Source organism: Wyeomyia smithii, chromosome 2, assembly GCF_029784165.1.
Source record: "Wyeomyia smithii strain HCP4-BCI-WySm-NY-G18 chromosome 2, ASM2978416v1, whole genome shotgun sequence".
Lineage (NCBI taxonomy): Eukaryota > Metazoa > Arthropoda > Insecta > Diptera > Culicidae > Wyeomyia > Wyeomyia smithii.
Genome location: NC_073695.1, coordinates 84054738 through 84068374, shown reverse-complemented (window position 1 = coordinate 84068374; position 13637 = coordinate 84054738). Strand labels below are relative to the sequence as shown.

General features: G+C 34.2%; 1 long non-coding RNA gene across 10 annotated transcripts in view; it reads left to right on the top strand.

Moving 5' to 3' along the window:
- Window positions 1-397: 397 nt before the first annotated feature.
- Window positions 398-13637, top strand: part of LOC129721952 (uncharacterized) — a 66153-nt gene continuing 52913 nt past the window's right edge. For 3 of the 10 annotated variants that reach the window (XR_008727525.1, XR_008727520.1, XR_008727519.1), the window contains exon 1: window positions 542-776. This is a non-coding gene — a long non-coding RNA (uncharacterized LOC129721952). Of the gene's footprint in view, window positions 517-538; window positions 777-1024; window positions 1089-13637 lie in introns of those variants that run through there. The other 7 variants (XR_008727528.1, XR_008727527.1, XR_008727526.1 and 4 more) reach the window with 5 other exon arrangements.

Below are 13637 nucleotides of genomic sequence, written 5' to 3'. Positions count from 1 at the left end.
TCAATAAAATGCTGGTGTAGCAGGCATAATAGATAAGAAACAGTAAACAAACTCGTGAGATCCAAACATGCACGTGGGGACGTTCTGCACAGACGCAAACGATTGTGTTATGACACTCAGAGAGTGTAGAGCATCACGAAGGACATCTACAGACTGTTAATTTCCGGTATCTTAGAAACATTAAAAAAATACCAAGTTGACTAATGTTTTTGTCAATTACCATGCGCCTCCATTGAATAGTCAGTGAATGGGACCGCCCAATCAATAGTTGTCTGCTGTAAATTTGACGTATCCATACGGAATCAATTTCTGGCAACCATGTTTTTAGGTTTCTCCTTTTTGATTTACTTTCTCCTTTGACACTCAACAGTTGGCTTTCAAAAACAATCAGCAATCAGCAATCGAAACGGGTGCTCCCCGTTCGACTACTTACTTTCGCTAGTCAGAACCATTTGCTGTTCGAACGTGTTGTGGTTCAGTGCCGGGGCGGCTGCTGTTCGGTACCTGGGAGGTTTGGTTCGTGTCAAGATCGCTGTTGTGGCTCCGATCAAAATAAGTTTCTCGCTCGCAATTTCATTCAGTTTTACGGTGAACGCCGTCGGGTACTGTTCGAATGAGTTCGAAAAGTAAATTTTCAACATCAAATCCGATTCGAGCTGTCGTCTGACTTCAAGTGTTGAGCAAGCGATTGTGTACATCTCTCGGGAAGCTTTAATGGTGTTGTTGAAATATTCAAATTAACAGCTGCGATATGAAGCATCTCAACTGTGGGTGATGTATGTAGTGCGAGGGAATATTTTGTAAGAGAGAAATTTTAATAAGTCTTCAATAAGTGGAAATTTCAGGCGATCAATAAATTTTCTTGACACAGAAGAAATGAGGAAATTTAATGCGCTGGAATTACCAGTTTTTTCATCACGTAGAACTTATGATGGGTGAAAATATTGGATTGAAAATTTTCGTCGTTCGCCAGTGAAGCTAATTCGAAGTTATAATTTATACTCGATGAAATCTTATATTCTAGAAGTCAAAAACTCTCCAAGACAGCGAAAAAATCGGCTTTTGATACTGCTATTATTCAGTGATAGGTGGGTTAATGTACCCCGAAATATGGAATTTAATATGCTGTGAGATAGGAGAAATGCTTTCCATTAATCGTTACTTGAGTTTTCATATCCCGTGTGTAACTCTGCTTGCAGTTTCAACTAACAAAAAGAATTAGCCATTCATATCGAATTGCTTATAATTGTCCAAAATTGAGTGAATCATAAAACATAGTTTTATTTGCATTACTTAAGGAGAAAGTACCATAGCAGAGAAGTAAAATTAAATAACGAAGGATTGAATGAGTTATTCTTGTGTATTACCGTTTTTTATGTGCTGATCAATCAAACGAATTGCTATCGGGAAAAAAGGTTGAAATTAGTTTTAAAGGGTGAATTTGCGGAGCTCGGGAAGACACTAAACCCAATTTTAAGCCTCCGTTTAACCGAGTTGAGCACGTAAAAGGTGTGACTGAGAGGGTAATTGCTGTTGGTCGGTTGTATACTCGGGCAAATGCTGATGGAGGTTTGAAAAACGATGTCGGTGATAATTTCAAAGGCTTCCGGGTTGCTTAAGATAATAGCTCCATTAGCATTTTGACAATAATAAAACTTTTCTTTTGCAAAATCACGGCTCGCGCGAGTTTATTCTGGAGCGCAGCTTTTGTGATTTTTACAACAGTTCTTTGTTTGCTGTTCCATCGCTTTTGCAGGTGCTGTTAGTGGCCTAAGATTTCGAATGAAGGAAGTTCCTCTGTTGACTGGACTAAGTCTAGGAGTGGGACGTTATCTTTGTACTTAAATGGTTTTATGTATATTTGTTCATTCATTAAGGGAGCTATAGACTGGGGTGCGAGCCGCAGAATTTTTATTATGATTGAACAATTCGTTCCCATTGTTAAAACATGGGAATTTATTCCCTTTTCAACCGAATATAAAATAGTTCGCTAAGAAATTTATTTGCTTCGGAAGTAGTCCAGGTTTAAACAAAGATCCTGTCCTCAATTTAACAAGTCCATGTTGCCATGTTGCGATTCTACCTAAAGCATACTGTGCGAACACCATTTGAAGTATAATGTTTATGTTTAAGTTATCATCGGTGTGATTGGAATATCGTGCCATATAAACGTTAATTTTGTTTGCGATCTAATTGACTCTCTGCTGAATTTCATGCCAATGGACTACCTGAAGCACTAATTTTAGTCTTTCATTTTAATAGGTTTTGAAGCTGTCAGACAAAATTTTATTTTTGCACCATTGTGTAGAACAGCTTAAATATCTAATCCAATTACTGATTTGTCCAGGTTCGATAAATTACTCGATATCTTGATTGGCTGTTGTGCTTCGTCAAATTATTTTTAATACTCCTCTCCAAATCTGCTAGGGATAAATGGAAAAATGGAACTGCGGTTATTGTGTTTCGTGAAACTCTAAACGCTCTGCTAGATTTTTGATACGTTTTTTTTTTCAATCAAATCGTTTCAAATTGCATCTCACTCTGTCCCTGTATTGTTAAACGGTCGAGCAGATTTAAATGGTATATGCATGGGTGGATAGGTACATCCTTTTTTTTTTCAATGATCGGAAAAACTCGAAAAACCAACCAACATTCGGTATATTCGATCAATCATTCCCATGGTAATCCTTATACTGATAAAAAAAAATTAAGAAGATAGGTAGAGAGAAAAAGTTCTTGATATTTTGATTTATTTTGCACTATGTGTTTTTTTGCCCCCATTTTTTATTTGTTTTACATTTGAAACAAATTGTCCGTGCTTTATTCAAATACCATCCATGATGGAGGCGTAGAATATTAAAAAAAAAAACTATGTTCTACAAAATGGCACAAGCTATAAAAAGATCCATTCCTAATAATTTTTTTTCAGCAGAGTTATATTAGTCCTTTTTCGAAAGTTTATCATCTGTTTATCTGCCGGGGAAATATTTTTATCATTTTCTGTTTGTTTTCAATCAATAATCGGTGCTCACTGATTTTAACCTTTTCAAATAGCTTGTAATGGCCGGAAGATTTCAAAGTCCCTTATTGACTGACCGACGGAGTAAACTCACAAGGCCTTTTTTCTGTCGACCAGCCCGATTTAGCTGCTTCTTTTTCCATGTCGGTTTTGCGATATCACTCACGGACAGAAGGCGACTAAAAACACTTTTTATGACTTCGTTGGCTGCTATTGCTTCACGGGGGATGCACTATCATTCTTTTATGGCACGGAGTTACGTTAACTAACGTAGGATGGTTTTTAAATTTTTCAGTAGAACGTGGGGGCGGGAATTTTTTCCGGCTCAGCATGACATAAAAAACAGTAGGCGTACATTCTATCGTCTCCTGGGCCGTGAATAATGAACGCTTGATTTATTACCACGCTTGTGTATCGTTGGGGCAAAACTAATTGAGTTTAAGAATATGGGAATTGAGTCTACAAAATTACAGTCAAACCGTATTTGTGCGACTTTTTTTGTGCGATTTTTTGTGTGCGGTATATGAAAAAGGACCACATCCGACAAGATTTCTAATCATTTAGTTTTTCCGATCCTTGGAATGAATTTCAACGCATTACATAAGTGTTGCGTCACAAAAATACTTTGTGAGCACATTATACGTAGAAAAAGTTACGTATTGCTAGCCTACGAAGGAAAGGGGTTGGAAAGATTAGAATGGTTAAAATTTTACGTTTATCGATCAGATGTTTTGAAACTGTTCTCATAGGTATTCTGTTATCTCTAATTACTATTTGCTTTCATTGTTTATCCAAAACATATCGTTTTTCTTAAGCCTATTAAATAATTACAACTGTTTTTAGCTTGCTTCAAAAGAAGTAACACTAATCTCATGTCATTTCTCTCTCGAAATCTTCCACTTGTTCTTAATTTTGTTTCCAATTGCTCAACTCTCGGCAGATACTGCGAAAATTACATTTTATGTAAACTATGGTAAGAGAGGTTAAATCTACTGTATCAATCGATAAATCATAGGCTTTTGCAATTTTATAGCATCGCAGTTGTTTGTTATATTGAATTTATGTGTGGATGTCAAGATCTACAGGGTACGGAGTCAAATCATAGTGGCAAAACCTCCGCAGTAATTCTTTCAATCGAACAAGTGATGCGAAAAATCTTATTACACAGTTCATCAAAAGTGTAAAATACTGCGTTACCTCATTTTTTCAACAGAGTTTTTTTGAGAAACAGATTAAATAAGCATAATAAATCATAATTTGGCTGTCCCATACGAAAAGTCTTAAGGCGCGAAGCAGGTTTAAAATGCTTTCAACGTTTCAGCAAAGTTCAATCGACCGAAATGGAGCTGGCTGGTATTCATTTGCCTGAAAGTATTGACGGAGACTACAAACATGTTCCTTTTTTTTCGCAGGTATGATTGCGTGTAACAGGGTTTCTTTTCCACGCTTGATTTTCTGCACAGGGTAGAAGTGTTTTCTCGAACAAGCGACCAATAAACCCATTAGACTGATTGATTGTATCCGGGCAAGTTTCCGGCGTTTTGTTTTTTTCAACCCCGATCCATGGGGTGTGAAGCAACAAGTATCACAATAAGGATACATTATCGAACCCGTTTAATACAGATGTATAGCAGTTGCATGGATTCGAAACTTGAAGAATATCAAGCAAATTGCTAAATGCATTTAAAGTTTCCTGCGATGGAATATCAATGAATCATTTCAGGTCAAATTTGTTGACCTCTTATGATTCATTGATATTTCAAACTAAGTATGTTGAAAAAAAAATATAATATACACATCAAGCGTAAACAAACGCTAGGTAAATGCTCAAGTACCTATATTATAATAAAAAAAAAAAGTAAGGTAATTGCTGTTTAGTTAAAACAGCTAATTTGGAAACATTTTTTGCCATCAAGCATTACAAATATCACTTGAATAAAGTGTCATCTGGATTAAAACATCCATGAGAAACATCGACATTTAGTTGTGCTTTTCATTAAGTGGCAAACATCGCTTTCGTAGTGGCAGATAGTAATTGCCTTCTTGCTGCTTTGCACCATCCATTATCATTTCTTGAACGGCGGATTGGCATGGAAATTGAGACCTAATGTTGGGGACAGCTTTGACAGGATAATGTACGGTAACAGGGTTTCATTATTTATTTATTTATTTTGTGCTATTATGTGTTCACGCACAAAGGATGTGGGCAATTTCTGTTACCAGCACATACCTTTCAAATACACAAGCAAAATCAATTCGTTGATCGACCAGATGACAAAAAGCCACTCAAAGTATTTTTTTTTTTTATTCTCGCTTATTTTCCGTCGGTCTAGTTCCGCCACTGTTGTGGCCAATCACCGACGCCCAGGGAGGCGACTCCACACCCAGGACCCTAACTCACGACCCGTTTATTAACGGTCCGGCGCCAACGGCTTTACTTCCTCATGCGATGGAAGGCGTGATCCCAGAGATTTTTCGCCTCAGAAAATCTTCCGGTGTCGGCTAGGATTGAGACCTGACCAGTTGGGTTGGTTGTGAGTGAATCACGCCACCTCACAACCATCGACACCTATGTCGGCGGTGGGATTCGAACCCAGGCGTCGAGCGTGGTTGGCGGAGACGTTACCAACCACACTAGGCCCCCGCTCTCTCTCAAAGTATTGAATGGTAAAGAAGGATAAAGTCAACGAAATGAAATGCTTCTCTCGTTTCGCAGACGGTTGTATATGGCTTCAGTAAAATAAAAGTTTCCGTCCTTGATGGAATGAAAAATGGACACGATAAACTTGTATTTACTTTGACAAAAACACTTGTCGTTCTCTAACTTTGCCATGTTTAATACCAACCGAGAGAGTTGAAGTTAATTACTTCGAAAATAAGCGATGCATGATAACGACCGACACAGGATGTTTCGAAGTAAATAGAAAGCTTAACTATCTAAGTTTCCGGCCAAGTGGAAAATGCTACCTACATCACATTCAGCTTCTGCCAAGCATCTCTCGTAAAAAGTTTATGGAGCCCAGATCCATTGCTTTCAAATTTCAATTGATATGACTTATCTACAATGATTTGACCTATTAATCTTTGCCCTGGATTGTATCGATCGGAATCCGACACCCTCAGTAACGTGTCTTGACATCAGGCATAACAAGCAGTGTAGAATTATTTGAATATCATTTTATGCTAGGATATTGGAAACTTGGGTGATATTAAATTTTAGCTCACAAAAGTTACTGGACTTGTTAGAGATACATATTGTAATCGATGCCCATACATATCTGACGTTGGTCTCGAACATTTTTAGAAAATTTTGCAAATTTATGACTGTTGTTCCATTTAAATTCAGCCTTAGAGCCGAGAAATGCATAAATAAACAAGGAAGAGAAATGCCTTTATAATTCAGAAGAAACCAAATATATATATATATATATATATATATATATATATATATATATATATATATATATATATATATATATATATATATATATATATATATACATATATATATATATATATATATATATATATATATATATATATATATATATATATATATATATATATATATATATATATATATATATATATATATATATATATATATATATATATATAGATAAACACAAACCATGGCCCCTATTACAAAAGAAGAGGCGAGCGGCGAATTGCTCGTCTGGTCAATAATAATACAATATTTTTCTCGCCTTGTTTTCTGTAACAGGGGCCTTTGCTTTAAATGATTGAAAACATTTTCAAACGGCACAAAAAAAAAACAACACAATAGATTTAAAAATCCACTCTAGAAAAATTTTGGTTTCCGAAATAGTTGTAAACTGCTCAAAAAAAAAAAAAAAAAAAAAACAAAGCAAATAAGTGACCAAAAACAAAACGAATGCAAAATGCAGAAAGCCTCTGTAGAAGCTGGAAAGATAAAATCTTTTCTACACGGTAGAGGAGTTATAGAAAGTAAAATATATTATATTCAGTATAGATTATAGAGGTAGAAAAATATGACTCCAAACGCTGTCTAAACAGCATGAAATTACAATCATCATCTATATCTCCAACTTTTAGAAGTCAGAACTGTTAGAAATTTACATGATCAGAATTCATCCGAAAAACATAAACCAGCGGAGAGGTCCCTACAGAAATGAATTCCAAATTAAAAAGGAAACTGTTCGAATCAGCAAAGAAACGTCTCTAAAGAGCAAGATCGCGCCAAATCACCGATGGTCGAATATCGACCATTTTTGATTTGAATGAAACTTTGCACACGTATTTGGCTTAGCAAACTGAGCATTTTCCACAGATGGAGCGATTTTTCACACCCATGAGTTACATTCTAAAAGGGCGTATGCCTTTTGACATAGGTTTTATTCGAAGCATTGTAGCCCAGAAACCGTTGGTTGTATAGAAAAACTGTCTGAGAATGAGCTGTAGGGAATTAAAAATGCACCATAAAAAAATATACACTGTACAAAAAAAAATTTTTTGACCAAAAAAATAAAAATAAACATTAAATTGCAATTTAAAAAAAAAGAGTTGAATTTTTTTTTTATTTTTTTTAATGAAACGACGTTAATACGCAACTTTTAAAAAAAAGTCCAGGATGGAGAAATGAAAAATAATTTTTTTATGGTACATTAATTTTTTTATAAAAATTCTAATTTAAACATTTTTCAAAATATTTGTATTCTGATGATCTTAAAAGCAGAGAGTCATTTTGAATCAAAAAGCTTTTGGTAGTAAACATTCTAAAGGCATCGGTTTTCGAGTTATTTCAAATTTAAGCTCAATAAATTATTAATATTTCGGAAAATACACGTATTTTTTAATTTGTCCATGGTTCTCCAGCAAAATCCATACGTTCATTGGAATGCTTGATCAAAAATATTCAATTCATTCTTTGACAACAAAACGATTGGGCGAACGGTTCTCGAGAAAAGAGTTAAATGTTCTAAGTTATATATATATATATATATATATATATATATATATATATATATATATATATATATATATATATATATATATATATATATATATATATATATATATATATATATATATATATATATATATATATATATATATATATATATATATATATATATATATATATATATATATATATAAGAATGAAATATTTGTTTTCGAGTTTTATTATCTTAGGAACATATTTTTTTATGACATAGATACTTCACAGAACTAGTTTCACCTTATATTTTATATACATCATAAGTTTGCTCGAATGTTTTATAAAAATGCTACACTTTTCACTTTTTATTCACTTTCACTATTTAATTCTATCACTTTTCACTTTTCATAGAACATAAGTGAATAAATTTATAAAAATGTTTTATAAAATAATATGTTTGTCGTGCAACACTACCTACTTGTTTACAAATAATAACTGTTTGTAAAGTACGCAACCAATAACTACTGGGTCACCTATAATATCTGTTTTCGTATATAAATACGGTTGCACTACTCCAGATGTGTTAGTAACAGTTTGCATTTTGTGAAGATGAATAAAGTGAAAATGGAATCAAGCTTACGCAAATTAAACGAAAACGTTATTGCAAAATTAAAAATATTGAACAGTCAAGCTCATTTTGATTTGTCTTTATCAATTTGTGATTCGTGTAGTTATTGGAATGATAGTCAAGTCACCATTCATCCCTTCGTTGTTTACTATTCAGAATCTGGAACACTTAAGAATATCAGCTTCATCATAATATCGGAAGTACTCCATCATGATACTGTTGTGGTTCAGGTGTTCATTGCCAAATTAATGAGTTTTTTTAAAAAAACAACAATAGAGTTGAAAAAAGCGATATTAATGTCTGATGGAGCTGCCTCACAATATAAAAATAGAAAAAACTTAGCAAGTCTTTGCAAGTTCAAAACAAAATATAACGTCGGTGCAGAGGGGCATTTTCTGCGACTTCTCATGGCAAAGGCCCATGCGATGCAATTGGTGGCATATTAAAACGAATGGCAAGAAATGCAAGTTTAGCTAAAGAACATGAACATCCCATTACAAGCGCAAAAGAATTGTATGATTGGTCTAATCAGAAAAGTAATAAAAATTCATCAAAAATGTCATTTAGTTGGGTATCATATGAAGAATATGAACAAGGAGTAACAGAATGGAGCAATATTTTCAAAAAATCTATAATAATAGCTGCCACACAAAAGTATTACTCTTTTGTTCCGATTTCAGAAAATAAGATACAAACGAAGCTGTTTTCAAAAGATGACGAATCATTTACTTATGATGTATATAAAATATAAGGTGAAACTAGTTCTGTAAAGCATCTATGTCATAAAAAAATATGTTCCTAAGATAATAAAACTCGAAAATAAATATTTGATTCTTATATATATTGATATCACTTAGAACATTTAACTCTTTTCTTGAGAACCGTTCGCCCAATCGTTTTGTTGTCAAAGAATGAATTGTATATTTTTGATGAAGCATTCCAATGAACGTATGGTTTTTGCTGCAGAACCATGGACAAATTAAGAGAAACGTGTATTTTCCTAATTAATTATGATTTTTCGAGCTTAAATTAGAAATAACTCGAAAACCAATGCCTTTAGAATGTTTACTATCAAACGCTTTTTGATTCAAAATGACTCTCTGCATCTTTTAAGATCATCAGAATACAAATATTTTGAAAAATGTTTAAATTAGAATTTTAATAAAAAAATTAATTTACCACAAAAAAAATATTTTTCATTTCTCCATCCTGGACTTTTTTTTTAAAAGTTGCGTATTAACGTCAAGTTTCTTTAAAAAAAAAACTAAAAAAAAATTCAATTTTTTTTTTAAATTGAAATTTAATGATTATTTTTAATTTTTTTTGTTAAAAAAAAAGTTTTTTTTGTACAGTGTATATTTTTTTTATGGTGCATTTTTAATTCCCTACAACTCATTCTCAGACAGTTTTTCTATACAACCAACGGTTTCTGGGCTACAATGCTTCGAATAAAACCTATGCCAAAAGGCATACGCCCTTTTAGAATGTAACTCATGGGTGTGAAAAATCTTTCCACCTGTGAAAAATGCTCAGTTTGCTAAATCAAATACGTGTGCAAAGTTTCATTCAAATCAAAAATGGTCGATTAAATTTTCGCGTATTTCCAGGCGATTTGAAATGATTTTGCTCTAAAACAAGAAAAACAGCTGGTCTCTAATTAGTATCTAATAACTTAAAAGAGTAACTATAAACCAGAAACAATACCAAACTCAGGGAAAGGAACTATATCAAGTTTAATTTGAAATTCGCAAAAACTCTAGTAAATGTAGTTTGAAACATCAGAAAATGTTTCTTTCAAATACAGAAAATGATTACTGAATTTAGTTCAAAATGATTAACAAATGTCACTTCTGTTTTGAAAGAAAAGGGTAAAGCAGAAAATGATTCCAATTTTAGCGAAAAGTGGATTGATAGATGGATAAAACCAAAGTTAAAACTTATTTCAAATTGAGCTAACGAAAGAAAATGATTAAAAAAGAAATATATCATTGAAGCCAAATTTATCACAAATACAGCTGAAAACGATTCTTAAACCAAAACAGCTGTTTAGCTGTCTTTTTATTGCAGGCCAACATTTTTTTTTGAAAATTTTTATTTTTTTTTGAAAAGTACTGTGTCCACGTGGACATTATCGTTACCCCCTCCCCTTCTACCGTGGACAAGCGTGGACATTTGCTTACCCCCTACCCCGCCTAAGTTGTCCACGTAGAATTTGGACAGCCCCTTAACCAATTAATAACACTTCGTCTTTGGTAACAACATGATGCTGTAGGTAACCAAAAATTATAGTCTTGTTAAAAAAAGGCGTCAAATTTGTTCAATAATTAAAATAGCAAAGCTTTGGTGGTACATTCTAATTCGGAGCTTGACCTTCTCATTGTTTTACACTAGGGTGGGGAATCGTTATAAGGAAAAAACGAAACTTGATAGCAGAAGGCCAGAACCAAGTTTTTTTTGTTCTTTTTGGGGCCCCTAACAATCCTAAATTTATCGGAAGTCGATTGGTTTTGTCTCCGCTTGGCGCATTGCATTTCAAATTTATATGGAGATTTGTATGGAAAAACCAACTCTTTTGCATTTTCCATTCTAAAAAGCTCAAAATGGCTCAAATCATAGGTTTCATGACTTCAAATGGAAGGTTTTTTGATGCCTAACAACTTGGCCGAAAACACTTAAGAGCAAGGGTGTCCCAAAAAAATACTAGAGCTGTTCAAAGTTGAGTATGTCGAAATTTATGTTGCAGATCATTTTTTCTTCCAACACTGCCAGTGTACCGGCGTCAGTCAGATTTCCATCAGAAGTGACCTCAAAAACACGTTGTAGATTCTACCTACGCCTAGAATGTTGACCTAAATTTGTTTGCTTGATCCAGCTGAGTGTATATACTCGTTACGACAGGTTACTTCTGATGGGAATCCTGCTGACACCAGTACATTGGTAATGTTGGAAGAAAACAAGATTTTCTGCATTTAAATCGACATAATCAACTTTGAACAGCTATGGCTCTTCATATGGACATCCTAGCTCTTCAGTGTCTTCGGCAAAGTTGTTAGGCATCTAAAATACTATACTTCAACATAATGTAGTGCATTATTAGAGTGTTGTTGAGCTCTCTAGAAAGGTAAATGCAAAAAAGTAGGTTTTCCCATATGAATTTCCATACAAATTTGAAATGCAATGCGCCAAGCGGAGACAAAACCAATTGACTTCCGGTAAATTTAGGGTTGTTTGGGTCCCCAAAAGGAACCAAAAAAACTTGGTTCTGGAAAATCGATAATTTTTCCCCACCCTATTATACACAGACTTCGCAGCCACCTGTTTAGTGTACAGGACAATTACAAGCTAGCGCTACGATCCTACTGACACTAACAGTCTCTCCCGAGCCGAGACTCGAGCCTACGATGACTGGCTTATTAGGCCAGCATCGTACTTCGAGACCGTCTGGGAGTTCAAGAATTAATAGATTTAAAATGAGAAAGGCCAGATCGCACCACTAGGTGATGTTTTATGAAATAATCGAAAATCGGAAAAGTAAAGCCACGTGGGAAAGTAGATTTCAGGGGAACTATTTCTAGGGTACTGACGGTTTCGAATTGTGTTTGGTGAACTTACAAGACCCGTCGTGCAATGCAGTTGAAAATCTAGTCGTAGGAAATCAGTCGAAAGGGTAAACGTGTGTTTTATCATGTGTGAGCATTCTAATTGATAACGGTACAAATTTACAGTTGAATTGATCTAACAGTTGCACTAGCAGTACCATAGGCTGCAAGTAAAATTTATTTATTTTATTATTCTTCCAAATGACAAATTCAATTGCTTTGTTGTTATCCGACGAAACACGCTATAGATAGTATTTTGCATCAACTAAAGCACAATACAATATTTAATGTTCGAAATTGATCGATTCTATTGATGAAACATAAAATTACTAAGCCATATACATTATATAAGAGTACAGACATTCATTGTTGAACACTTTTTTTCTCATAAAAATATCGCCTTACAACCACTGCTAACATGACACTATTCGTCTTATGTCGGTTTTCATGAACCTTTCTTGTTACGGTATTCTTTTTGAACTCATTTCCGAGCTCTAAAAGCAAAGCAAAAAGACATTCTGCATAGCAGCTGGATTGTTGTCCCGACACCGGTAAACGGAAACAGCTGCAGACGGTTTTATCTGGAATTCAGCGTCACAAAGTGCAACGAGCTTTCCGGAAGCTTAATTGACGCTGGAGTGATGTATTTCCGGCCCCATACGAACCGGTAGACCAGATATTAGGGGTCTTCACATAGAGCTCGTATACGAATACCCAGCCGTAAACTGTGTATCTTCCATTACTCGTCAATGGAGGTGAGTATTTTTACGGCTGGGTATTTGATTACGAGCTCGACATGAACACCCATATTGTTTCCGTTTCCGTAGCGTTGGTGTTATTCTAAATAAATTTACATTTGCAGTGCCATCATGGTAAGTGTGTTGAATGAGAATAGGTGTAAATGTTAATCAAATGCACATTCTCTGTCATGCATAGATGTTATTTATTACCCGAACAGAAGGCAATTCTGTTGGAAATGGAAAAATATACCGTATATTCCGTACCACCAATGAATTTACACTTAACTTCGACCCAGGAGTAAAGAAACAACCTTGCTTGAAGGTTTTTTTGAACAAACAACAATAAAATGTAATCGCCACATGATACCAACTGGGAGAGCGGCTAACGCTGCGAAATGATTTACGTACTACGATGCAATGTGTGAAAAGTATATTTTTTGTTAGGAAGATATTAGCCGAATGGTTATTAAATTACCACAGCTGCTTGTCTTTCTCAGACATAACCTTAAGTAAGATGATTTGGCAACTGCATTGTCATTGCATTGTATGAGATAGCCTATTCACAAGTGAAAGTTGAAGTTAACCACCTACCTTTTTTCAATTAAAATAATCTTTCATATTTTAACTAAGTATGTAGACTTAATTTTAGAAAATGTTACTGTGAATAATTCAAAAATGTAACTCGTACTCCAATAAGGATTTGTGATCAATTACCCAACTGTGACCAGTA